The 27,456-nt window shown below is 42.4% G+C and overlaps 1 protein-coding gene across 1 annotated transcript in view; it reads left to right on the forward strand.

Moving 5' to 3' along the window:
* The window catches only part of LOC309364603 (uncharacterized protein), a 220,111-nt gene that overhangs the window by 128,322 nt on the left and 64,333 nt on the right, over window positions 1–27,456 (forward strand). Inside the window, exon 2 of the mRNA XM_081902255.1 lies at window positions 14,297–14,459. The gene's annotated coding sequence lies outside the window, so the exon portion shown is untranslated. The remainder of the gene's footprint in view (window positions 1–14,296; window positions 14,460–27,456) is intronic.

The raw sequence follows: 27,456 nt of genomic DNA on the forward strand, positions 1-27,456 counted from the left end.
CAAAACCTTTCCTCCCGATTCCTTGCAATCCTATCGGCTGAATTTGATCCGAGTCCTGGGATAACTCAGTTGGTAGAGCATGAGACTCTCGGGGTTGTGGGTTCGAGCCCCACCTTGTCAAAAAGATTCCTGCATTGCAGGGGGTTCGGCTAGATGACCCACTTAGCCCCCTCCAACTCTTTCATTCTGTGTCTATGAACCTCACTTATTCACAATGAGGGCAACACCACAATTTTTTATTAAGCAATTTATAAAATTGGAGAGCGAAAGAAGAAGGAATCTCAGGGTGGGCTTTTTTCTGGGGGACATTTTCTGGTCAGTGGGCAGGAGGAGCTTGGGTCTGTGGGATATGAAATTCGTAGCAGTCAGGTGCAACATTCCTAGAGTGGACATGCTAGGGGATGCTTTGTACAACCCAGGAGAAAACTTCCTCTTTCCTCCTGAGCTGGGACAAGCGCTTCCTCTACATGTGACTTGAAATAGGTGTGGCCTATTCTGGGTGGAGGAGCACAATGCTTGTGTGCTGCATTCTTTCTTCTCCATTTTGTTTTTTTCTATGTGTTAGGAAAAGTGACTGCTGAGTCGCGATCACTTGGGACTAACTCCCTTAGATTATAGTTTATGTATAGATAGAGATATACTTTTGTAACTTAAGCCTGCCTTCAGGAATCTAATTGTGAACTGAATGAAAATGAATAAACTACCTGTATACTGATTTTAATAAGATTGTCGTGTCTACACTTTTAAAGAGGGATAACAAGGGATCTTATCAGGAATCTTAAATAGTGAGGCTCAGATGAACCTGCAACAAGCGTACAGCAAGTTGTTAACGCAAGTTAGTATGGATATCATCAAATAATATATCCTCTCCTGCCTTTCTAAACATTCCCACAGGTCAATCGCTAGCTAGAGATCTGGCCCTCCAGATGTTGCTGAATTACAACCCCCATCAGGCTCAGCAGTCGTCATCTATGGCTATGAAGGAAGGGGAATGCTGGCATTGAGAAGAAGTTGAAGGCAAGGTACTCTCTCTATCTCCAGTGTACCAGAGCAGCCTGTCCAGTAAAGACATGGATGAAAATGCTGAGGCACTGAGTGCTTCTGATCCAAAACATTTCCCTTTTCCAGCACACTCCACTGATATCCATACCTCTCCAGTTTTCTATTCCTGCTGTCCACCAGCACCCCACCCCCACAGCCAGTTTTCTGTATCCACGGACCATGTGCAGTTCTCATTTGCGTGGCTTTGGCTATCTTTCCCCCCACCTAAAAATTTATTGGATATACGTAACCAGTGGAGCTGCCTCAAGGTTACTGGTACCTCCCTCTCTTCCTTGGAAGAAGGGTTCCATTTTGGCCACATAAAGGCTGGCAGCTAGGAAATTGAATTGGCTATTTGTATACGGGATTGTATACGGGTGAGATTTCCCCCCCTTGAGTTTTTGAACTACACCTCTCATCAACCTTGACCATATGGGCTGAGGCTTATGGGAGTTGTTGCCCAACATCTGAGCAACCCCATGTTGGATATCCCTGCTCTATACTTCTTTTATTTAATTTCTATACCACTTTATAATTTTAAGAAAAACCTCAAAGCGATTTACAGCATACTAAATCAATAAAACATACCGTAGTTTTCGCTCCATAACACACATTTTTTCCCTCCTAGAAAGTAAGGGGAAATGTCTGTGCGTGTTACGGAGCAAATGCTTCCCTCCTCTGTGGCTCGCTTTGAAACAGCAAAGCGGGAGAAGAGCCGCTGAGAGGGGAGGAGAGAGGGACAGAGAGGCTGTTTCTTTAAAGGAGCAAAGCGGGAGAGGAGAGGAGCCGCTTACACGAGTGTCCGGTTGGCTCCTTTAAAGCAAGCAGGCTCTCTGTCCCTCTCTCCTCAACACTCAGCTCGCTAAATAGCAGGAAAGATTTTCAGCTCGCTAAGCCGGGGGGAAGAGTCGGGGAGGAGGGAGAAAAGCAGAGCCTGCTTGCTTTAAAGGAGCAAAGAGGGAGAGGAGAGGGGCCTTCTCCCCTTCTCCCCCTCTTTGCATGATTAGCAGCATCCTTCTCCACACACTCCACGCGTGCTCCTTGTCTCTTGAGTGCTTTCCTTCCCTCCCCACTTAAAACGTGGTTACAAAGCACAGCTCCACATGGATCCTCAGGATTTTTGCATTGGGCTACCCCAAAACTCACCATCAGATCACATGTCTGTGGCCACAGAATGAACCACAAAAATCATACATCCACTGTTTCGTTTAGAATATTTTTTCCCTTGTTTTCCTCCTCTAAAAACTATGTGTGTGTTATGGTTGGGTGCGTGTTATAGAGCGAAAAATACGGTAAATAAAACAATGTGAAAAATGTGAAATATAGAGTATACGGTCAAAGCAACGTAACAGAAAACTAAACTATTATCTTCAAGATTTCAAAACAACACATTACAAAGGTCAACTACAGAATACATACAGTGGTGCCTCGCAAGACGAAATTTATTTGTTCCGCAAGTTTTTTCTTCTTGCGAGTTTTTCGTCTTGCGAAGCACGGTTTCCCATAGGAATGCATTGAAAATCAATGTGTTCCTATGGAGACCGCTTGCCAGGCTGGCGGTGCGGAGAAGGGCTTTTCTCCCCACCGCCAGCCTTCGGACAGGTACGGGAACAGAGGGGAAGGTGCGCAGCGCTTCTCTTCTGTTCCCGGGGCTTGCGGTGGGAGGAAGGTTTTTCCTCCCCACCGCCAACATTCAGAACAGCATTCTGAATGTTGGCGGTGGGAAGGAAAACCCTCCTCCCACCACAAGTCTTCAGGACAGCCATCCGAAGGCTGGCACGGGGAGAAGGTCTCTCCGCCCCACCGCCAGCCTTCGGAGGAGGTCCGAGGACAGTGGGGAAGACGCGCTGCGCTTCCCCGCTGTCCCGGAGATTTCCCTATGGGTTTTCGTCTTGCGAAGGAAGCCCATAGGGAAATTCGTTTTGCGAAGCGCCTCAAAAAACGGAAAACCCTTTCGTCTAGCGGGTTTTTCGTCTTGCGAGGCGTTCGTCTTGCGGGGCACCACTGTATTTCACATAATAGGGCTGGGTGGGAAAGGCCTTGCAGGGAGTGGTATATAGATGGCATCTTACCCCCAAAAAGCTTGCTAAAATGTATAAAGGGAAAACATCAACCTGTTGGAGATGTAAAAAAAAGAAGGGGTCATACTATCATATGTGGTGGACCTGTGTAGCCATTGACAAATACTGGAATGATATTTATAACGAGTTTAAGAAACTATTTAAAATTACTTTAAAAAAAAATCCCCAAAGATTTTCCTACTTGGTATATTACCATCAGAAATTTAAAAAGTTATAATATTGTTTATGTATGGTATAACAGCAGCTAGAACCCTTATAGCAAGGAGTTGGAAAAATGAAATGCTCCCAGAGATTACAGATTGGCAGATACTCATGTTATGATATCTACAATTAGCAAAACTGACGAGATCAGTTAGAGGAATATGGAAACAAAAACAACTAGAGAATGGATAATATTTCAGAATTATGTAAAACTTTATTGTACAAATAACTCCATATGAGCAGAAATTGAATGATATTTGTAAAGAAAAAGATCAAAGGAATGTATACAAAGCAGAAAGAAATGGTATTATATAATGTAAGCCCGTGTAAAAAAGAATGTTATATCAAACAGTAGAATGAGCGGGATGGGAATGATTGTGTCGATGAGTAGTTTTACTATTTAAATAACTTTGTCTTTTTTCCTTACTATTATTTCTTGGTTTCTTATCTTTGTTAATTCTTTATTTTTTTCTTTCTTTATAAATTTTCTATTTTCTATTATTTTGTTTTTTCTACCTGTTAAGAGATTGCACATGTTTGTATGTTGTTGTTTAGTCGTGTCCGACTCTTCGTGACCCCATGGACCAGAGCATGCCAGGCACTCCTGTCTTCCACTGCCTCCCGCAGTTTGATCAAACTCATGTTTGTAGCTTCGAGAACACTGTCCAACCATCTCGTCCTCTGTCGTCCTTCTCCTTGTGCCCTCCATCTTTCCCAACATCAGAGTCTTTTCCAGGCAGTCTTCTTTTTTTTTAAAGATATTTATTAAAGTTTCAAGAAAGATCACAAAAAAGTTGCAAAATAAGAAAAAAAGAGAGAAAAAAAGAAAAAATTACAAAATATAGAAAAGCAAAAAACAATTAAAATCAAATCAATCTTTTCATATCTTATCTTTCGTTTACTTGTTTCCCTGACCTCCTCACACCTCCCTTTTTTGTATTCCAGTTCAGTTAGTTAAATCAGCAAATCTTTTCCCTCCTTGTTTTTATCTTATTCCTCTACCTGAATGTATTATATCTTTACATTCTCATCTGATAGCAATCCATTTTTACATACTCCTTTATAACATTGCTGCTAGAACCACTTAACTTCATGCCAACATCATTCTAACATTCATTAATTTTGCAGTGTTTATGTAGATAGTCTTTAAATTTCTTCCAATCTTCTTCCACCAACTCTTCTCCCTGGTCTCGGATTCTGCCGGTCATTTCCGCCAATTCCATATAGTCCATAACTTTCATCTGCCATTCTTCCAGGGTGGGTAGATCTTGTGTCTTCCAATACTTTGCAATGAGTATTCTTGCTGCTGTTGTAGCATACATAAAAAAGTTCTATCCTTCTTTAACACCAATTGGCCGACCATGCACAAGAGAAAGGCCTCTGGTTTCTTCAGGAAGGTATATTTAAATACCTTTTTCATTTCATTATATATCATCTCCCAGAAAGCCTTGATCTTTGGGCACGTCCACCGGGGTGAAAGAATGTACCTTCATTTTCTTTACATTTCCAACATTTATTATCAGGCAAATGGTAGATTTTTGCAAGCTTGACATATTAATTTCACATCATTTTTCACAACTTATTTCTTTTTTAGGACTTCCCTCAGCTGTTCCGTAAATCATCCATAGTTATAATTTAGATTACGCATTTCTCAAATTTATATTTATATATATCATTTTCATAATACTCTTAAGGCATTACATGCCATAAATTTCATACCTGTGGTCCATAACTGTTCCCAGCCAGCCAACATAATGTTATGTCCGACATCTTGTGCCCATTTTATCATAGCAGATTTCACCGTTTCATCCTGAGTATTCCATTTCAACAGCAAGTTATACATTCTTGATAATATCTTAGTTTTGGGATCTAACAGTTCTGTTTCCAATTTTGATTTTTCTACCTGGAAGCCGATTTTCTTGTACAGATTATAAGCCTCCCTTATTTGATAATAATAGAGCCAATCTCACACTTTATCTTTTAGTTTCTCAAAACTCTGCAATTTCAATTTATCTCCTTCTTGTTCCAAAATCTCCCAATATTTCGGCCATTTGGCCTCCATATTGAGCTTTTTCTGAGCCTTCGCTTCCATCGGTGATAGCCACTTTGGGGTTTTATTTTCAAGCAAATCTTGTCTTGTTATTTTACAGTTCAGGATTGCTCTTTTTTCTTGGGACAATTTTGGTAATCCATTTTTTTCCAGAAATTGTTTAATTTCTGCCTCATCTTGCAGCCCTTGAGTGTATAATTTTTTGAAATATCTCTGGAAGGCCTTTCTGATGTCCACGGGGTTCTGATTGCTCCTTCCTTCAATTTCCAAGTTTGTAACTGTATTTAATTTTTGTCTTCTCTTCAACTGCCAAGCTAGCAGTTTCCCACATTTGTTCGCCGATTCAAATGTTTTTTGTTTCATTAATTTAACCTTCCACTCTATTTCTTGATTTATCAATTTAGAATATTGTGCTTGATAAAGTTTAATTTCTCTCAGAATCAGCTGTGACTTTGGATTTAATCTTAACTTCTTCTCTAATTCTTTTATTTTGTCCAAAATCTTATCTTTTCTCTCATTTTGTGTCCTTTTCTTTACAGCATTCTGTTGTATCAAGAACCCTCTCATCACCGCTTTACTTGCGTCCCATATAGTTCTTTTTTCCACCGTAGTATTCATATTTATCTTAAAATAGTCCTTCAAAGCTTTTTGGGCCTTCTTGATGATTTCCTGATCTCTGAATAAGTTGTCATTCATCTTCCATCTAAAAGAGCCGGTTGGTTGCAATGTCATGTCCATCTTTACTGCATTATGGTCGGAGCAGGTCTTTGGGCAGATTTCCACCTTTCTAGCCTTAGGTGCCAGACCTCTAGATCAGTGTTTCCCAACCTTGGGCCTCCAGCTGTTTTTGAACTACAATTCCCATCATCCCTGACCACTGGTCTTGCTAGCTAGGGATGATGGGAGTTGTAGGCCAAAAACATCTGGAGGCACAAGGTTGGGAAACACTGCTCTAGATATCCAAATTTGGTCGATTCTTGTCCAAGTCAGTTGGGCTTCAGAGAAAAATGTTCCCTCTCTTCCCAAGGGGTTCTTTGTCCTCCAGATGTCAATCAAGTTCATATTGTCTGTCATTTCAAAAAAAAGTTTTTGGTAGTCTGCCGTCTTTTGTAACATTTTGATTTTGTGACTTATCCATGTTGGTTGAAACGACCCCATTCATATCTCCCATCATAATGATGTTGTCATAGTCCAGATAATCCAGCATAGTCTCATGCAACTTCTTGTAAAACTCCGATTTCCCTTCATTTGGTGCATAAATTCCTAATATCAAAAACTTCTCTCCTTGGTATTGTATCTCAATTGCCAAAATTCTTCCATGTTCATCTTTAAATAAGAATTTAGGTAACAGGCTCTCTTTCGCATAAATCACCACCCCTCTTTTCTTTACTTTATCCGAAGAGATAAATTCCTGACCAAGTCTTTTATTTATTAACACTTTCCTGTGGAGCCTAGTCACATGTGTTTCTTGCAAACAAATAATGTCCAATTGTTCTTTTTTTAATATGTGAAATATTTTTTCCCTTTTTTGCGGAATGTTACAGCCATTAATATTCCAGCTCAAGAGTTGCAGAGACATCCTGAATAGATCTGGTTATTTTTCTGGGGGTGGTGCTTTGTTCGCTGGGTCTTCAGGTTCCGAGGGTGCAGGTACCGCCGGTGCTCCAGGCCCAAAAGGGAATTCAATTCCTTTTGCCAGGTCCTCTCCGTATGTAGACAGGAACTTATCTCTCTCTTCCAATGATCTGATTTTAACCTTCTCCCCTCTGAAGGTAAAAGATAGTCCTTGAGGAAATTCCCACCTAAACACAATTGAATTACACCTTAGTAGTCTAACCAATTCAAAATAGGCAGATCTAAGGTCCAACAGTTGTTTAGGGATGTCTCTGTAAATTTCAATTCTTCTGTCCAAAATATCCAATGTCTTCTCGTAATGTAGGCCCAAAATCTTATCCCTTTCCTCTTTTGATCTCAATGTTATCAAGCAATCTCTGGGCTACTCCTTTTTTGCAAATCTTCCAAGCCTAAAAGCTGACACAATTTTAAAGCCATTCAGAACATGCAACTGGGCAAATCTCCAGGGCCAGACGGGCTGACCTCCAAGTATTATAAGACACTTAAAGTCTACTTGATACAGCCATTGTTGGAGGTTAGCAACGAAATTATGGAGGGGAAGAAGGCGCCGGAGTCGTGGAAGGAAGCTTTTATCACATTGATACCAAAATCGGAAACTGAAAAGACACAACTTAGGAATTACCGTCCCATTTCTCTCCTGAATGTGGATTACAAAATATTTGCAGATATCTTGGCAAGTAGATTTTAAAAAGTTTTAAATGAAGTAATTCACAAGGACCAGGCAGGCTTTCTCCCAGGTAGACATTTGTTTGCTAATACAAGGAACATTATTGATATTTTGGAACTTTTGCAAACAGATATAAATACAAAAGCAGTCTTAATTTTTATAGATGCGGAGAAGGCCTTTGACAACATTTCCTGAAAATTTTTGAAGGGTTATTTAAAAGAAATGGAAGTGGGACTGGGTTTTGAGAATGGGATTGAGGCGATATATTCAGAGCAAAAAGCTAAACTGATAGTTAATAATGTGGTTACCGAAGAGTTTAAAATTGAAAAAGGAACACGACAAGGCTGCCCTATTTCCCCTTTGCTATTTATCTCTGTTCTGGAGGTGCTCTTGAATATGATTAGAGGGGACCGGTTGGTGGAGGGAATTGGGGTCGGAGTGAAACAATATAAATTAAAAGCCTTTGCAGATGACCTAGTTTTGACCCTGCAGGAGCCAGAATCTAGTACGAAAAGAGTATTACAACTGTTTCAAGACTTTGGTCGGGTGGCGGGATTTAAACTAAATAAACAGAAAACTAAGGTATTGGAAAAGAACTTGACAGTTACAGAGTCAGAACGGTTTCAGAGAGAGACAGAATTAAATGTGGTTAAAAAAGTAAAGTACCTAGGGGTAAACATAACGGCAAAAAATCTGAGTCTATTCAAGGATAACTATGAAAAATGTTGGTCAGAAATTAAGAGAGACTTAGATAGCTGGAATAAACTGAAACTTTCTTTGTTAGGCCGAATTGCTGCGATTAAGATGAATGTATTGCCAAAAATGTTGTTTTTATTTCAAACATTACAGATTGTTGACAAGACGGAGTGCTTCCGGAAGTGGCAGAGAGATATTTCTAAGTTTGTCTGGCAGGGCAAAAAGCCCAGAATTAAGTTTAAGATATTAACTGATGCGAAAGATAGAGGGGGCTTCGCCCTGCCGGACTTAAAGTTGTATTATGAGGCCGCAGCTTTCTGCTGGCTAAAAGATTGGCTACTTCTTGAAGACACTGATGTATTGGATTTGGAAGGTTTTAACAATGCGTTTGGATGGCATGCATACTTATGGTATGACAAGGTTAAGATCAATAAGGCCTTTAAGAACCATATTGTCCGAAAAGCAGTGTTTAATGTCTGGACAAAATATAAAGACTTATTGGAAAACAAAACTCCAAGGTGGCTCTCACCTATGGAAGCTAAGGCCCGAAAAAGACCCAATATGGAGGCCTACTGGCCAAAATATTGGGAAATATTAGAAAAAGATGGAGACAATTGGAAACTGCAGAGTTTGGAGAAAATGAAGGATAAAGTGCGAGACTGGTTACATTACGCTCAGATTAAATAAGTTTTTAAAAATGACAAGAAGCTAGGGTTCCAGGTGGAGAAATCGAAATTGGAAACAGAACTGTTAGAACCAAAGACTAAGGTACTTTCTAGAATGTATAACTTGTTGCTAAAATGGAATACTCAAGATGAAACGGTCAAATCAGCTATGATAAGGTGGGCGCAGGACATTGGGCATAACATCATGTTTGAGGACTGGGAAAGGTTATGGACTACCGGGCTGAACTTTACTGCATGTAATGCTTTGAAAGAAAATATAATGAAAATGATTTATAGATGGTACATGACCCCAGTCAAACTTGCAAAAATATACCACCTGTCTGATAATAAATGTTGGAAATGTAAAGAAAGTGAAGGAACATTCTTTCACCTCTGGTGGACATGCCCTAAAGTGAAGGCTTTCTGGGAAATGATATATAATGAACTGAAAAAGGTATTTAAGTATACCTTCACTAAGAAACCAGAGGCCTTCCTTCTGGGTATTGTCGGCCAAGGGGTGGTAAAGAAGGATCGAACATTTTTTACGTACGCAACAACAGCAGCAAGGATACTTTCCGCGAAGCATTGGAAAACCCAAGATCTACCCACACTGGAAGAATGGCAGATGCAACTGATAGACTATATGGAACTGGCCGAGATGACTAGCAGAATCCGAGACCTGGGAGAGGAGAGGACGGAAGAAGACTGGAAGAAATTCAAGTTGTATTTACAAAAGTATTGCAATTTGGTTGAATGTTAAGTAGGTTGCTAAATCAGAAATAATTGAGCACCATTAAATTAGATAGAATTAGGAAGATAAGTGAGATTGAGAAAGTAAAAATCTTTTGGAGAATTATCAGATTATAAACTAAATTTGTGGGACACAAAAACGCAAACAAGGCGACAAATTGCTGATAAAAACTTTTAATGATGAAAATAGGAGCAGGAGACGTGAGGCAGTCCAAATAAGTTGTGAAAATATGTTATGACATATGTTGTATTGTGAATTACTTATGTATTTTTATGGAAAATCTTAATAAAATATTTAAAAAAAAAATATTTTCAAGCAAATCTTTATATCTTATCCAGACAATGAACAATGCTTTCCTGACAATATGGTTTTTAAATGCTTTATGTGCTTTGACCTTGTCATACCACAAATATGCATGCCACCCAAATACATTATTGAAACCTTCTAATTCCAAAATGTCTGTGGTCTCAAGAAGCAGTCATTCTTTCAGCCAGCAAAATGCTGCTGATTCATAATAAAGTTTAAGGTCTGGCAGGGCAAATCCACCTCTTTCTTTTGCATCAGTTAGTATTTTAAATTTTATTCTGGGCTTCTTGCCCTGCCAGACAAATCTGGAAATATCTCTCTGCCACTTCTTGAAACAGTCCATTCTGTCCAAAATTTGCAATGATTGAAACAAAAACAACATTCTTGGCAATACATTCATTTTTATAGCAGCAATACGGCCTAGCAAGGAAAGGGGGCTCTGCTTAAGCCGAGCCCCCTTTCCCAAGCCAGTATCAAGCAGCAGCACCCTCCCCTCTAGCAGCGTGCACTCTCTGGCTTTAACCCTTAAAGCAAGGAGCATCTGTTCCCTGTACTGGAAGCCCAGGCTTTCCCCTTACAATTATCCCCCGGAGATATCCTACCTCCCAGGAGGGGGCTCCCATTCCTGCCCGGCTGCCCAGGGTCGCTGCTGCTGCCAGGATTTCGGGTGAGTGCAAAGCCAGCTGCGGGGAAGGAGGGAAGGGGCTTGGCAAGGGGTGGGGGGTCCAGGATGAGAAGCCCCGGGACGGGGAGAAGAAGAGAAGGGAGGAAAGGGAGCTGTTTCTCTTAATGGGGCCTTGAAGGTGGAGGGGGGGCTGTTTCCACTGTGGAAAGAGAGAAGCTTCCTCCTGTCCGGATCTGGTGCAAAGGGAGTTGCAGGGAAGGAGGCGGGAAAGTGGTGAGATTTGAGTATTGCTGGCAAGGCTCGCAATAAAATAATAATAATAATAATAATAATAATAATAATAATAATAATAATAATACCCTGCCCATTGTCTGGGTTTCCCCAGCCACTCTGAGCGGCTTCCAACAAAATAAAAAACACCCAAAGCAACCAAACATTGAAGTCTTTTGTAGAAATTGCCTTCGATTTTAAAGAAATGCCCTCTTTAAGAAATCACGTGGTGTAAATATGTATGTTGTCCTTGAGGTGCAAACACACATAGCGTGAGCAAGCAAGCAGTGCTCCGAAGTGCTTCTCTTGAGAATTTGCCATCTAAGTTGTGTTATGTACTGAGTTGAATAGGATCCAAACTGCAGCAGTCTGATTGATCCTAGAACAATAGGATCCAAAAGGCAGCAGTCTGATTGGTCCTAGAACAATAGGATTCAGAATGCAGCAGTCTGATTGGTCCTAGAACAATGCAGCAGTATGATTGGTTGGCAGGAACTACCCAATCATGCTCCAGATAGAAGTGAATCCACAACCTGATTGGCTTACAGTAGAATTCCGGAATTCACCAATCATGTGCAGCCCATTGTGTAAATAACGTATATAAAGCAGATACCTTGAGGGGACTTTCATTCATTCCTCCTCACCACTATGAGCTGAATAAAGAGCATGAAATCACTTTGCGACTCTGAGTATATTTCAGTTGTTTACTCATTTCCCAAAAGGACAGGAGGGGGAGGTCTCTCCCCCACTTTTAACGCACCCACTCTCACCGCATGGAATGCAGAGGTCTTGTTCATTCACAACATCGGTAAACCTTGTGTGTATCTGAAGTGAACCAGGAGCTGCGGCTCCTTCCCCTCTCACTGGGCTGCTGCAAGAAAAGGCAGCGGAGGAGGAGGAAACAGATGGGTTTGAAGGCTTTTTCTGCCCCTCTCTCCTGAGCAGAGGGTGTTTGCAGGGCAGGAGGACAGAGGAGGAGGCAGTGAGGGCAGAGGAAGCAGTGGGTGGATCCACCGTGTCTCCCAGGGGGCCAAGATGCAAGGAAGGGGCTTCCTTCTCCATGCAAGGGCCACCCATGTATTCAGAGCAGTCCGTATGTTCCACGGGATTTACTCTCAGGCTGTCGTAAGCGAGAAAATAGCTTATCTCCTGAGTATACGCCAATAAACCTAGAAACGATAGGAGATATGAGTTGTGTTCATTGCAAAGCAATAGGTTACAGCTGGATCGTTTCACAAAACTGCAACGCTGTCTGGTGTTCCAGGCAGTGGTATTTATATATGTAATGTCAAACAAAGAATTTCAGTTTCCACCAATCATTTACATCAGGGATGTCCAAGTGGTGGACTGCAATTGACAGATAGACCTCTGTGTTGTTTTGGGTCAATTATGAGACCTTTGAAGGCCCCGCCCCCTTTCCGCAAGCACTTCTGCACATGCTCCTGTTTCTGTTTATGCTCAGCAGTTCCTTGTTTTAATGTTTATTGTTGCCAAAAGAATTTAAATTTTTGTTACGTACCCCCCCCCTTGAAAAAGTCCCTTTGGAGTTCTACGTTCCTCATATTCATCATTACCTCATTTTATTATAATACACATGCACAACAAGCACTGGCAATTTCTGCTGAATATGTTCTGATGCCTACCACGTTCTGTTATGTTGTGTTGGTGTGCATGTTGGGAACCTGTGTTACATGCAGCCATTTGCATCATATAGCAACTCATGTTCTACCTTTCAGCTGTATCTTTGTGATTCTCCTATTAGCTGTATTTCTGCCCCTATTGGGGGGCGGCAACTTGCAAAATAATCAGTTTCATAAAGCACAAACTACCATAACTTCTGTGTTAGAAGCACACTCAAGGATTTACAGGGGTACACATTATCACATTTATTGTGGCCCTTTGGGCAACTGCCACAAGGCCACTACTCCCCATACCATGCCAGCCTTGGGAAGGGAGAAGGGACAGGCAGACGGAAGGAATTGCCAAAGGTGTTTGAAAATGGGTGGAGGCTCAGAGGCTAATTGGCCGAGATATTGGGAAATTTTGGAGCAAGAGGGGGACAGATTGAAATTGAAAAGCTTTGAGATGTTAAAAGGGAAAGTAAGAGATTGGCTTCACTATCACCAGATAATGGAAGTCTTTAAAATGGACAGGAAAATTGGCTTCCAGGTGGAAAAATCAAAATTAGAAACTGAACTGTTAGAACCCAGTACTAAGAATTTGTCAAGAATGTACAACCTGCTGTTGAAATGGAATACACAAGATGAAATGGTCAAATCGGCAATGATTAAATGGGCACAGGACATTGGTCATAACATTATGTTTGCTGACTGGGAAAAGTTATGGACCACCGGGATGAAGTTCACGGCATGTAATGCCTTGAGAGAAAATATTATGAAAATGATCTATAGGTGGTACATGACCCCAGTCAAACTGGCTAAAATATACCATTTGCCCGATAACAAATGTTGGAAATGTAAGGAAATGGAAGGATCGTTTTACCACCTTTGGTGGACGTGCCCTAGGATTAAGGTCTTCTGGGAAAAGATCTATAATGAACTGAAGAAGGTACTTAAGTACACCTTTACTAAAAAACCAGAGGCCTTTCTCCTGGGCATGGTTGGCCAATTGGTGTTAAAGAAAGATAGAACTTTTTTTATGTACGCCACAGCAGCAGCAAGAATACTCATCGCAAAATACTGGAAGACACAGGAGTTACCCACCGTGGAAGAATGGCAGATGAAGGTGATTGACTATATGAGCCTGGCGGAGATGACGAGTAGAATTCGAGACCAGGGAAGAGAAACCGCGGAAGAGGACTGGGAAAAATTTAAGGACTATTTAAAGAAATATGCAAAAATTGGTGAAAGATAGGTTGGTGCTGAATGGGAAGATAGGGGTTAACTGCGGTAATAGATAAGAGAATGAAAATGAGAGTTATTAAGATTAAGTTGAAATAAGCTGGGGATTTGCTTAAAATTTATTGACAGGAGAATGCAGCAAGGGGAGGTATGAGGAAGTCGAGAAAGTAAGGCACATGAAACTAAGATTCAGAAGTATATCTGTTTTACGTTTAATTGTTTTGTATTTGTTTGTGTTGAAAATGTTGTGGAAACTTTAATAAAAATTAATTTAAAAAAAATAAACATACAATTTTGCATAGAGCAAAAAAAAAAAAAAAAAAGAAAATGGGTGGAGGCTCTTGGGAAGCGGGTGCCCAATAGGGGCTTCTACAGGGGCAGCAGAATGTCTTGGGCAGAATCCTTGCAGGAGCTCTGAGACTCCCTTGACTTTGTCCTTCCTCCCAGGAAACCACAACTTGCTTTGGCTTCTGTGCTCCTCAAGAAGTTGAACGTCCAAACCTGGTCAGGATGGACGGACGAAGATGGGCAGCTGACCTGCTCAAGCTGTCTCCTGCATCCCTCCCTACAACCTCTGATCATCCCCTCCCGGGACCCTCAGAGAAATCTGGTGAGTTCCAGGGGAGAGGAGATGGGGACATGGATGGCTGGATGGTGGAGGGAGAAAGAGGAAAAGATGGAGAGGAGACCAAAGGCAGGAAGGGGAAGGAAGGAAGGAAGGAAGGAAGGAAGGAAGGAAGGAAGGAAGGAAGGAAGGGGTGAGGCTTTTTTCAAAGCAGCTCTTTGTTTTTGGCTGGAGGCTCTGCACATAGGATTGGGCATATGAAGACCAAGGGTAGCCGGTATTATAAGCAAATTGTGTAAACTTGCCAGTCTTACAGTCAGGGGTTATGTGTGAGAATGGGTGAGTGGGATAATAATTTATAGAGCGCCTGTAATTCTGTCCCTCCATAAGCTTACATGGAGATACAGTGGTACAACCTTGGTACAAATTTCAAATTAAGTGCACAAAACCAACAAAGAGACTCATGGGTTTATAGTGGCACCATCTTTCCTAACCAAGTGTCCCCTTTGTCAGACTGCAGCCGACAAAAGCTTAGACCATTATACATTTATGAGCCTTTAAGGACTCCAAAAGATGAATAAACAGAAGCATAGTTAATCTATGGACTTCTATCCTACTGGAAACAGTGACAGCCAGCAAGTTGGATATCTTGAAAAAAGGGATTAGACTGATGCCTGTGCTCTGCCCTCGTGGTCCTAGGCAATAATTCTTCTTAATACTAGTTTCTGGAAAGCACAGGAGGGCAGAGGGCTCTTGGGCTGAAATCTTGCTTGCTGGTTTCCTACAGGAATCTGCTTGGCTACTGTGAAAACAGGGTGCTGGACTAGGTGGGCCTTTACCCAATGCAGAAGGATCTGCTTAGGTTCTAATATATTGCAATATTTTTACAGTTACATGTGGCATAAGAGCACTTCAGTTTTACTTCTTACTCATAGGAGAGACTTCTATTGGAGCCTGAGATCATTTCCTCACTTGAAAAATAAAAGGACAGAGATGTGTCTTATAAGCCAGTTCCACCGTAGATCTTTACTATAAAATGATGCTGCTCTCTTATGTGTGAATGGAGTGATCATGGGTTTCTATTGCCATTGTCCCATCTGCATTCCTAAAAAATTGGAACATAGAGAGGACAGTGGAGAATGGAGAGCACGTGAAAATAAGAGAAAGTGCACATGGGAATTGACGTGTGTTCAGTTTCTTTCTTGTCTGTCTTTAATGTCTAACAGTATTCTCTCCCCCCCCAACTCCCAAATAGGTGAGGAAGAGGACGGTCAGAATTCTATGGAGCCATCTGTGAATTCATTGGGGAGAACAAAGAAACAATTTAAATGCAGGGAATGTGGAATGTGCTTTAGTCACTGTGGAAGAATGAGGATACACCAACAAACTCACACAGGAGAGAAACCATTTGAATACATGGAGTGTGGAAAGAGCTACAGTTGTAGTCAAACACTTGGAATACATCAACAAAATCAAATGAGGTAGAAACAGTTTAAATGTATTGAATGTGGAAAGAGCTTCAGTGAAAGTAGAAACCTTAGAATACATCAACGAACTCACACGGGGGAGAAGCCATTTAAATGCATTGAATGTGGAAAGAGCTTCAGTCAGAATGGAGCACTTAGGAGACATCAACGAACTCACACAGGCGAGAAACCATTTAAATGTATTGAATGTGGAAAGAGCTTCAGTGAAAATAGAAACCTTAGAATACATCAACGAACTAACACCGGGGAGAAACCATTTGAATGTATTGAATGTGGAAAGGGCTTCAATGAAAGCAGAAACCTTAGAAAACATCAACAAACTCACACGGGGGAGAAACCATTTAAATGCATTGAATGTGGAACGAACTTCAGTGACAGTGGAACACTTAGAAGACATCAACGAACTCACACGGGGGAGAAACCATTTACATGTATTGAATGTGGAAAGAACTTCAGTCAAAGTGGAACACTTAGAAAACATCAACAAACTCATACAGGGCAGAAACCATTTAAATGTATGGAATGTGGAAAGAGCTTCAGACTTTGTGGAGACCTTAATATTCATGAGAGAATTCACACAGGTGAAAAGCCATAAATGTATGCCGTGCTCCACTCAAGGTGCACTCTTTACTTCACATCAAGAAACACATAAAGGCGGAAATCAATTTTAAATGCATGGAACCCGTGTGATGTTCTGGTGTTTGTATTTAAATTTGTACACACACACATATATATGTATTAACGTAATGAAGGTCACATATACTATATGTACAAAAGAAGTTGCAAGTTGTTGCTAGATAAACAGGGGGAGAGTGTGAATCTGGAATGCTCAAGGTGTTTGATGAATCTGTTGAGTTTTGACCTCTGCCATTCACTGCCAAAATGATGGGCTGCCCTTGTCTTGTGGATCAGCATCTGTCAGGCTTCAGGGAACTGGCTTCCTTCCCCCTTGGCCGTAGATAAGCAGAACAAAGAAAAAGGATTCTTCTTACCTGTTAGAAACTTTAATGATTCCAGCAAGAGAACAAAGAACCCGTCTTCACACAAATGGCGGTGCTCCCAATGAAGAAGTCCACCCCCTCACATCCCTAGTCATCCATGTCACTTCTGCATCTTGTAACCTGGGCTTGCACCCTCTGTGCTTTCTGTCCTGCCACTTTTGCAGCTCTCTCTGACCTTGGGGAAAGCGGAGGGATGCTTTACAGAGACAGTGAATCAGTTACCTCTCTCTCCCCTAGTGTTTATTCTTCAAGCTGTTCCCCATCCAGTATTTCCTGGCTTCTGCCTTCTGAACTATGTTCCTCTGCAAACCACTGTTCCAAATCTATACAGTCCTGCTGTAGATTCAGGGGGATTGGTCTCCCACCATTGTGCCTCAGTGCAGCTCTCCTCAGCACCATCCCTGGAGATTGTGGTTAGATTTTGGTTTAGGGGAGAAAGTGTGGGCCTGGGTCTAGGCCAGGGGTGGGGGGGAATAAGGGTAGAGAATTACAAGGGATGCTTCTTTTTCTGCGCAAGGCTGGTTCTTGTTTCTCCTGAGTACACGCCTGTAATCAGCGTGTGTGCTTTTAGCAGGAGAGCGCCCCTTTGTCTCAGAGCGTAAGATGCTTCAGGAGGCATTAGAGTGAAGTGCCTGTATCACACATGTGCCATGAGAGCAATGGTGGGGGGAATGTAAATACCAGTCGGGGTGCTTAAAAGGAGGCTGTTGTTTCATGAGAGGAGGTGGGGGGAGGAGAGCCTTAGCAATGCCAAACAGAAAGAGCCAAGCGTGCTTATAGGATACATGTGGTTGCTACTCTGACTTTGAAGCTAGGCAGTGGAAGTGGCACATGCTTCTGCTAAAAGCAGATCTGGGGTAGGGAAGATTAAGTTAATTGCAACCTTGAACTATGGTTACCAGACGTCCCCATTTCCCGGAGAAAGTCCCCGGATTTACAAATCTGTCCCCGGACAAAATCCGCCCCTGGAATGTCCCTGGATATCATTTAATGTCCCCGGGTTTATATTTTAAGTGTCGTACATTTATTAGTAGGGAATGAATGTTGCATGATTGTTTCATCGGCACAAGACACATCATATGGAGACTTCTGGCGAGGCAAAATAGCGGGCGCCACGGCAGCAGCAGCTCCTGAAGCCAGCCAGAGTCAACTGTGCTACCAGGCTGGCTCCAGGGTGCTGAGACTGTCGCTGACGCTTCCACTGCTGAGGAGGAACTGGGGAAACCACCGACACCCCCCCACGACCCAAATCGAGCCAGGAGCGAGAGCATCTGGCCAACTGCCCAGCAGCGCTCCGGGGCCAGGAAAACCCTGGAGACAAGGCAGGGAGAAGAAGGAGAAGGAAGAGAAAGAGGAAGGAGAAAAAAGAGGGGATCCCCGACCTTGCCATGCCACTGCTGCCGCTGAGGAGCAGAGGGAGGAGAGCACTGGGAGGGCAAGGACACGTGACCGAACCCAGGCCCGACCTGAGCCTACTCCACTCCAAGAAAGCAGGCCAGGGCCCAGAGGAAGGCTGCGCGACAGAGGAGACCACAGAAGAGATTACTTCTTCATTTTTCTTTAAAAATAGCATTTTAAAAATAACTTCTTTTCTCTTTTTTAAAAAAAACGTGTCCCCAGATTGCTACTCTGACTTTAAAGATGGGCAGTGGAAGTGGCACATGCTTCTGCTAAAAGCAGATCTAGGGAAGATTAAGTTAATTGCAAGCCTAAACACACTTGAGTCCCATTAGAGAGGATCCTCATGAGGCCGGAGGAACATCACCCGGCTGAGAGGCGTGAAGGCCACTCCCTGCAAGGCCTTTCCCACCTGGTCTTGGGGGCGGGACCCAGACTCACCCAGCCCTACTATGTTAAATTTGTATTCTGTAGTTGACCTCCTTTGTAATGTTTTACTTTGAAATCTTTTAAGGTAATATTTTAGTTTTCTGTTATGTTGCTTTGAATGTATACTCTATACAGTAGTAAGTTGGGATAAAAACACCTCGGGTGACAAACACTTCAGGTTACAAACTCCACTAACCTGGAGGTAGTACCTCGGGTTGAGAACTTTACCTCAGGATGAGAACGGAAATTGCACGGCGGCAGCGGAAGGCCCCATTAGCTAAAGTGGTACCTCAAGTTAAAAACAGTTTCAGGTTAAGAATGGACCTCCAGAACCAATTAAGTTCTTAACCCAAGGCACCACTGTATTTCACTCTTTTCAAATTGTTTTATTTATGTTTTATTGATTTAATATGCTGTAAACCGCTTTGAGGTTTTTCTTAAAAATATAAAGCAGTATAGAAATGAAATAAATAACAATAAAGTATAGAGCAGGGATATCCAACATGGGGTTGCTCACATGTTGGGCAACGACTCTTATAAGCCTCAGCCCGTACGGCCAAGGTTGATGGGAGTTGTATTTCAAAAGCTCAGGGGTTTAAAATCTCATGTTTCTTACAACTTGTCATCATGAATAATTTTAGGTAAAACCTTTGTTGATACAGAACTCATTTTTAGCTTCTGGGAGCAGCTGGTCACTTCTGCTTTATAAACAAACCCAAATATATTGAAACACTTTACTTTTTTTTTTTAATAAAATTTTTTATTGGTTTTAACAACAGAAAGCATGAAAAAGGTACAAGAAATACAACACAATAAAAGAGAAAACAAAACATTTACACAAAGAAAAAACACATAAAAGACTTCCCCATACCTCTCCTTCTCTGCATCCTTGTTTCACGATTTCTTAGCAACCCTTCAATCAGTTTCTATATGTTTCCTCCTTAAAATTTTTCCCTTGGATTTAAAATTTAAAGCTGTAATTCTTTGTTTCTTACCCCTCGACATCTTAACAGTCCATTATTTTACAACAGTTCTTAAGATACACTTTAAATTTTCTCCAATCCTCCTCCACTGCCTCCTTCCTCTGGTCGGGGATTCTGCCGGTCATCTCTGCCAGTCCCATATATTCGATCACCTTCGTCTGCCATTCCTCCAGAGTGGGTAGTTCTTGCATCTTCCAATACTTTGCTACAAGAATTCTTGCTGCTGTGGTTGCGTACATAAAAAATGTCCTATCCTTCTTCGGTACCAATTGGCCCACCATGCCCAAAAGAAAGGCCTCTGGTTTCTTTGGGAATGTCCACTTAAGGACTTTCTTAATTTCGTTATAGATCATTTCCCAGTAGGCTTTAATTTTTGGGCAGGTCCACCAAAGGTGATAGAAGGTTCCTTCAGACTCTTTACATTTCCAACATTTGTTCTCGGGCAAATGATAAATCTTAGCCAGCTTGACTGGGGTCATGTACCACCTATAAATCATCTTCATTATATTTTCTTTCAAGGCAGTACATGCCGTAAATTTAATACCGGTGGTCCATAACTGTTCCCAGTCAGCAAACATAATGTCATGACCTACATCCTGTGCCCATTTGATCATAGCTGATTTTACCGTTTCATCCTGTACATTCCATTTCAGCAGCAAATTGTACATTCTAGATAGATTCTTAGTATTGGGTTCCAACAATTCTGTTTCTAGCTTCGACCTCTCACTCTGGAATCCTATCTTCCTGTCTAGCTTAAATACCTCATTTATCTGATGATAATGCAACCAGTCTCGAACTTTAGGCCTTAGCTTATCGTAACTCTTAAGTTTGAATTTTTCACCATCATGTTCTAAAATTTCACAATATTTTGGCCAGTTAGAGTCCATATTAAGTTTTTTTACTGCTTTTGCTTCCATTGGTGATAACCATCTGGGGGTTTTATTTTCAAATAGATCCTTATATCTAATCCAAACATTATACAGTGCCTTCCTAACAATATGGTTTTTAAAACCCTTATGAACCTTCACCTTGTCATACCATAAAGAGCCTTAAGTCCGGCAGGGCAAAACCCCCTCTATCTTTCATATCTGTCAAAATCTTAAACTTAATTCTGGGCTTTTTGCCCTGCCAGACAAATTTCGAGATATCTTTTTGCCATCTCTTGAAACACTCCATCTTGTCCAGAATCTGCAATGTCTGAAACAAAAACAGCACTCTCGGCAATACATTCATCTTAATAACAGCAATACGGCCTAACAAGGAAAGTTTCAGCCTAGACCATATATCTAGATCCTTTTTCACTTCTGTCCAACATTTTTCGTAGTTGTCCTTAAATAGATTAACATTTTTTGATGTTAAATCTACCCCCAGATATTTCACTTTTTTTGTTATTTCCAAACCAGTTACACTCTGGAACCTATATTTTTCTTCCAATGTTAAGTTTTTTCCCAACACTTTTGTTTTCTGCTTGTTCAGTTTGAATCCTGCCACTTGACCAAATGTCTCAATTAAATCTAACACTCTTTTAGTGCTCTCATCTGGCTGTTGCAATGTTAACACTAAATCGTCTGCAAATGCCCTTAATTTATAATGCTTCACTCCGACCTGAATTCCTTTAACCAGCGGGTCCATTCGAATCATATTTAACAGAACCTCCAGGACCGATATAAAAAGGAGGGGAGATATTGGGCATCCCTGTCGGGTACCTTTTTCTATTGATATTTCGTCCATCACCATACTGTTCACAATTAGTTTCGCTTTTTGTTCTGAATATATCGCACCTATACCGTTTTCAAATCTTTGGCCTACCCCCATCCCCTGGAGATTCTTCTTCATGAAGCTCCAACAAATATTGTCAAAGGCTTTCTCCGCGTCCACAAAAATCAAAACTGCTTTCCTGTTAATGTCTCTCTCCAACAGTTCCAAAATGTCTAAAATGTTCCTCACATTACTTGACATATATCTTCCTGGGAGAAAGCCTGTTTGGTCCTTATGAATCTCCCCTACTAATACTCTTTTGAGTCTTTTTGCTAAAATATCTGCAAAAATTTTGTAATCCACATTTAATAATGATATAGGCCGATAGTTTTTAACCTGGTTTTTACCAGTCTCTGTCTTTGGTATGAGTGAGATAAATGCCTCTTTCCACGATTCGGGAGCCTTTTTCCCCTCTAAAATTTGATTGCAGACTTCTTTCAATGGTTGAATTAACCATTCCTTTAACATTTTGTAGTACCTTGCAGTTAAGCCGTCTGGTCCTGGTGATTTCCCCAATTTCATGTTCTGGATGGCACCCTCTATTTCTTGTTCTGTTATTTTCCCGTTTAAGGTCATCTTGTTTTGTTCTGAGATTTTCGGTAGTCCATATTTTCCAATAAATTCCTCTATTTCCTGTTCATTTATTGGCCCTTGTGCATACAGTTTCTTGAAGAAGCTCTGAAAACAATTGCTTATTTCGTTTGGTCTGGTAATAATTCTCCCGTCTTCTTCAAGAGATGTCACAGTGTTCAATTTTTGTCTTTTTTTCAATTGCCATGATAGCAGTTTCCCACATTTATCTGCTGATTCAAAAGTCTTTTGTCTCATCTGCTTTATTTTCCATTCTATTTCTTGATTCATCAGCTCCATATACTGCATCTGATAGTATTTTATTTCTCTCAATATCTGTTGTGATTTTGGGTTAGATCTCAATTTCTTCTCTGCTTCTTTCATTTTTTCCAAAATTTTCTCTTCCCTCTCCTTTTGCCTTTTCCTCTTTAAGGAATTCTGTTGGATAAGGAAACCACTTTATCGAAACACTTTACATTAAAACCAAATTTCAGAACAGATACAAACATAATTTTTCTAAAAAAAACCACACACCTTTTTTTTACTTTACAAACCATTATCTTCTCAATCCAAGATTTGCTTTTCATGTGTATAAAAATACTTTGTTAGCAAGGGGGTACAGAAAAAAAAGTTACAATAAAAGCATTATCAGTATTTAAAAATAAATGCTAGTGGTTGTTCAAGGCATTGAGTTACAAATGAAGGCAAAGATCAACCATTGCTAGGTAGAGCCTGGAGACATAATCCTAGAATCAACCCCTGCCCCCCACAGCCCGCTTTTGCCTGTAAATGTACGGTAATTGATTCAAAGCTCATATAAATCATATTTTTTGACATTAATTCTGATGGGCGGAGGCGAGTTTAAAGGCAACCAAAGTATGGAGATATATTTGGGTTTGAGAGGCAGGTGGTCCACTGCTGGACGGCCATCTTGACCAGAACCTTTCTCAAGGCCTTGTCTTCTTCAGCCCAAGTAGGCCTTGGAATTCAGAATGCTTTGAATTAACGCGACAGAAGCAAGAGGATGGGCAATGAATTCTGATGGCTTGCTTGGAACAGAAATGTATTTGGAAGACACTGTGCTGAAGAGGTATATTTGCAAAAAGCAAAAAAAACCTCACAGCCCATTCCACAAATTAAAGCAACCTTAACGAACTACAGCTCCCAGAATTCTTTGGGGGAAGCCATGACTGTTTAAAGTGGTATAGTGCCCTTGAAGGGCAGAGATGCCTCAGCTTTCTAAATCTTGGTTGCCAACCTCATCTCTGATGCCAAGCCAGGTCTAGAGGTGTGAGGCTGCATGTCTTCTGCCGCAACTGATTCCTGTATAAAATATACACCACGGTTGGGTTGAAACGGCACTCTTTACACTTACCTGGTTTGCACATGATGTTAATGTGCCAAGGGTGGAGAACTTCAGACCCGGGGGGCCAAATGCACATGTGGTCTGTGGTCCTCTGAATTCACTGCTCTGAATCCATGGCTCTGCTTTGCCCCTTAGCCAGCCGGGATGTACGTTTCAACTCTTGACAATGCCTCCTCCCTCTTTGGTAGAAGGCAGATAGTTGTGTGTGTATCAGATATAACTTCCTCTAGAAAGGCAAAAGTTGCGCTCCTTGTTTGACCCACCTTTGCCTCTCTCACCCTGCCCAGCCCTGGCATGTGGCCCCTGGAAGGCGATCTGGGAGGGAATCTGGCCCTTGGTCTGAAAAACAGTGGAAGCTTCCAAACTGAGAGTTGCGCATGAGCATGCAAACCTAAGGCCTGCCCACATCCCACTGAACTATGCTAGGCTATGACTTCTGTCATTCCTGGCCATTGGCCACCCCAGTAGGGGCTAATGGGAGTTGGAGTTAAGGAATGGTTGAGGGAACTATGGATATAGTATGAAAAAATAAAGACGTTTAGAGAGATGTTATCGCAGCTTGTGCACATTTCCCTTCCTTTGATGGGATCTCAGCACTCGAGATGCTGTTTAGATTTGTTTATCACCATCACCCCCCTCCCATTTGCTAGTGGATTCATTGCTACAGAGTTCTTGTGTATATAGTGGCATACAGGTACTACTGGCAGTGTTGATCGTCTCCCCCCCAACCCCCCCTGCAATTATCTAGATTTGTCAGCAGCTTTTGACATGGTCGATCATGAACTTCTGGACCACCGCCTTGCCGACGTGGGGATCCAGGGCACAGTCCTTCAATGGCTGCGCTCGTTTCTCTCTGGTCGGGGACAGAGGGTGATGCTTGGGGGGGAATTGTCATCGCGCCACTCCTTGGTGTGTGGAGTGCCTCAGGGTGCGATTCTCTCCCCGATGCTTTTTAACATCTTTATGCGCCCCCTCGCCCAGCTTGTCAGGAGTTTTGGGCTGGGCTGCCATCAGTATGCTGATGACACCCAACTCTATCTGTTGATGGATGGCCATCCTGACTCGGCCCCAGACACACTGATCAGATGCTTGGAAGCTGTGGCTGGATGGTTGCGTGGGAGCCGGTTGAAGTTAAATCCTTCGAAGACAGAGGTCCTCTGGCTGGGACGGGATGATATGGGACTGAGGGGGCAGCTTCCATCTCTTGCGGGGGTGCAATTAGTGCCAGCACCGTCCGTTAAGAGTTTGGGTGTAATCTTCGATACCTCCCTCTCCATGGAGGCGCAGATTGCAGCTATTACAAAGGCGGCATTTTTTCATCTCCGCCAAGCTAAGCAGTTGGCTCCTTACCTCTCTCGCCCTGACCTAGCTACTGTGATCCACGCGACGGTCACCTCCAGACTGGATTATTGTAACTCGCTCTACGTGGGGCTGCCCTTGAGACTGACCCAAAAACTCCAGCGGGTGCAGAATGCCGCAGCGAGACTCCTTACGGGGTCTTCGCTGCGAGATCACATTCATCCAGTGCTATACCAGCTGCACTGGCTCCCGGTGGAGTACAGGATCAGGTTTAAGGTGCTGGTTTTAACCTTCAAAGCCCTATACGGCCTAGGACCCTCGTACCTACGGGACCGCCTCTCCTGGTATGCCCCACAGAGGAACCTACGGTCTTCAAACAAAAACACCTAGAAGGTCCCAGGCCACAGAGAGGTTAGGCTGGCCTCACCTAGAGCCAGGGCCTTTTCGGCTGCGGCTCCAACCTGGTGGAATGCTCTGTCACAAGAGACAAGGGCCCTGCAGGACTTGACATCTTTCCGTAGGGCCTGCAAGACAGAGCTGTTCCGCCAGGCCTTTGGTTAGGGCGCAGCCTGACTCCCTCCTCTGGCAACCTTTACAAAACTTTATGGCTGCCATCAATCTTGATTTTAATTAATTTTTATAATGTTTTTATAATGTCGCACTATTTTGGTGTTGTTAGCCGCCCTGAGCCCGGCTTCGGCTGGGGAGGGCGGGATATAAATAAAATTTATTATTATTATTATTATTATGGTGTTTTTTTTCGAAAAAAAGAAAAGGGGGTCTTTTTTCCAGGGGTACTCAAGGTTACGCAGTACCGGAACCTCTTTTCTCCAAACTGTTCAAAGTATTACACTTACTGTAACAATTTCGTGGTGATTACCGGCACCATATTTGCTTTAAAAAGAAAGCACTGAAAATAGGGGTTGCTTTTTAAATTTATCACTTTGTTTGTCACAATTGAAAGCAAAGCAAAGAATGTGCCTTCTCCCCTTACAAATTAAAACTGCCTTCCACTTTTTTTCAGTATTTCCTGTGAAGAATATTGCTTCCTGTGAAGAATATTACATTTGGCAGGCATCTAAGGTACATGGTCCCCCCCCCCCCAAGATTCATGGGAGTGGTCGAATGGGAGGTATTCTTTGACAGGGCGTCTGTCTTGCTGCTGCTGCATGTCACTGTTCCCTGTTTCTGTGTGTCTGCGAGGAGAATACAGGACACTGGTGTTATGAAGGTGCAATAAGCCAGACAGAGAGTGGTCCCTCCCTATAATGTAAATAGAGAGACTTCTTTTCAGGAGATTTCTGTATAAAGAACACTTTGCTGAGGTGGAAGTGGGGACTAAGTGAGGTTGGAGTGGAACCATGTTTGCATGAACATGAGACTGTAAAATATGCTCTCCATTTAGATATTTATTAAAATAATTTATTCATTTACCCAGAAGAGTCATTAGGCTTTTTTTTTTTGCTGTAAGCTGCTTCCTACATTGTAAGAGTGGGTCATGAGACCCTTGATCCCTCCTTGAAATACAATCTGAACCAAACGGGTGAGGCAGTAAAGAGTTTATTGATTACAATACGTTCTTGCAGGAGGGAAGGGGTCCAAGGTAGCTGATGTTCCCTATACTGGAAGCCCAGCTTCCCTCCCTCGTCTCCCCATTGGCTGGTCCTGCAAGGTTTTCCTTCCCCCAGTTATCAAAGGAAAGGAAAGAGGCTGTAGCGGGGGGGGGGGGAGAAACTTCTCCTTCCTCGCCAGAGTCACCTGACTTCCGGCTTCATCAGCGGACATAAAATCGGGGCTTGCAAAGGAGGGAGGGAAGGGGGCTGCTTCGTCCTAATTAAGCGGGGTCCCTCCTTGCCTCCCAGGCGGGGGCTCCCATTCCTGGCCCTGCTGCCCAGGGTCGCTGCAGCTGCTGCCGCGTCAGGATTTCGGGTGAGTGCAAAGCCAGCGGCGGGGAAGGAGGGAAGGGGCTTGGCAAGGGATGGGGGTCCAGGACGGGGAGAAAAGAGAAGGGAGGAAAGGGAGCTGTTTTTCTTAATGGGGCCTTGAAGGTGGGGGGAGGGGGGTTCCCCTTGTGGAAAGAGAGAAGCTTCTTCCTGCCCGGATCTGGTGCAAAGGGATTTGCCTGGAAGGAGGCGGGGAAGGGAAGAGACTTGGGCATTGATGGGCAGGTTAACAATAATAATAATAATACCTGTGTATCTGAAGAAGTTTGCATGCACACGAAAGCTCATACCAAGAACTAACTTAGTTGGTCTTTAAGGTGCTACTGGAAGGAATTTTTTTTGTTTTGACTATGGCAGACCAAGACGGCTACCTATCTGTAATAATAATACCTGCCCCTCTGGCTGGGTTTCCAGTGTGGCTTACAACTTAGATAAACCATAATAAAAGATCAAACGTTAAAACCTTCTCAGTACAGGGCTGCCTCCAGATGTCTTCTAAAAGTCAGATAGTTGTTTATTTATTTGAAATTGGAAGGGAGGGCTTTCCACAGGGAGGGCGCCACCACCGAGAAGGCCCTCTGCCTGCTTCCCTGTAACCTCGCTTCTTGCAGGGAGGGAACTGGCAGAAGACCCTCAGAAGTGAACCTCAGTGTCCTTCCTTCCACCAGGCAAAAGCATTCCTCTTCTCCCAGGCATTGGGCTCATTAAACAATCTATGGCCTGTTCAGTTAACATGGTTTTAGCCCAGTCTGATTTTGTAGTGACTGCGTCTCCTTATACCTCTTCCAAAATTTAGAAATGCCCCCTT

This window comes from Podarcis melisellensis, assembly GCF_964234715.1.
Source record: "Podarcis melisellensis genome assembly, chromosome: 2".
Lineage (NCBI taxonomy): Eukaryota > Metazoa > Chordata > Lepidosauria > Squamata > Lacertidae > Podarcis > Podarcis melisellensis.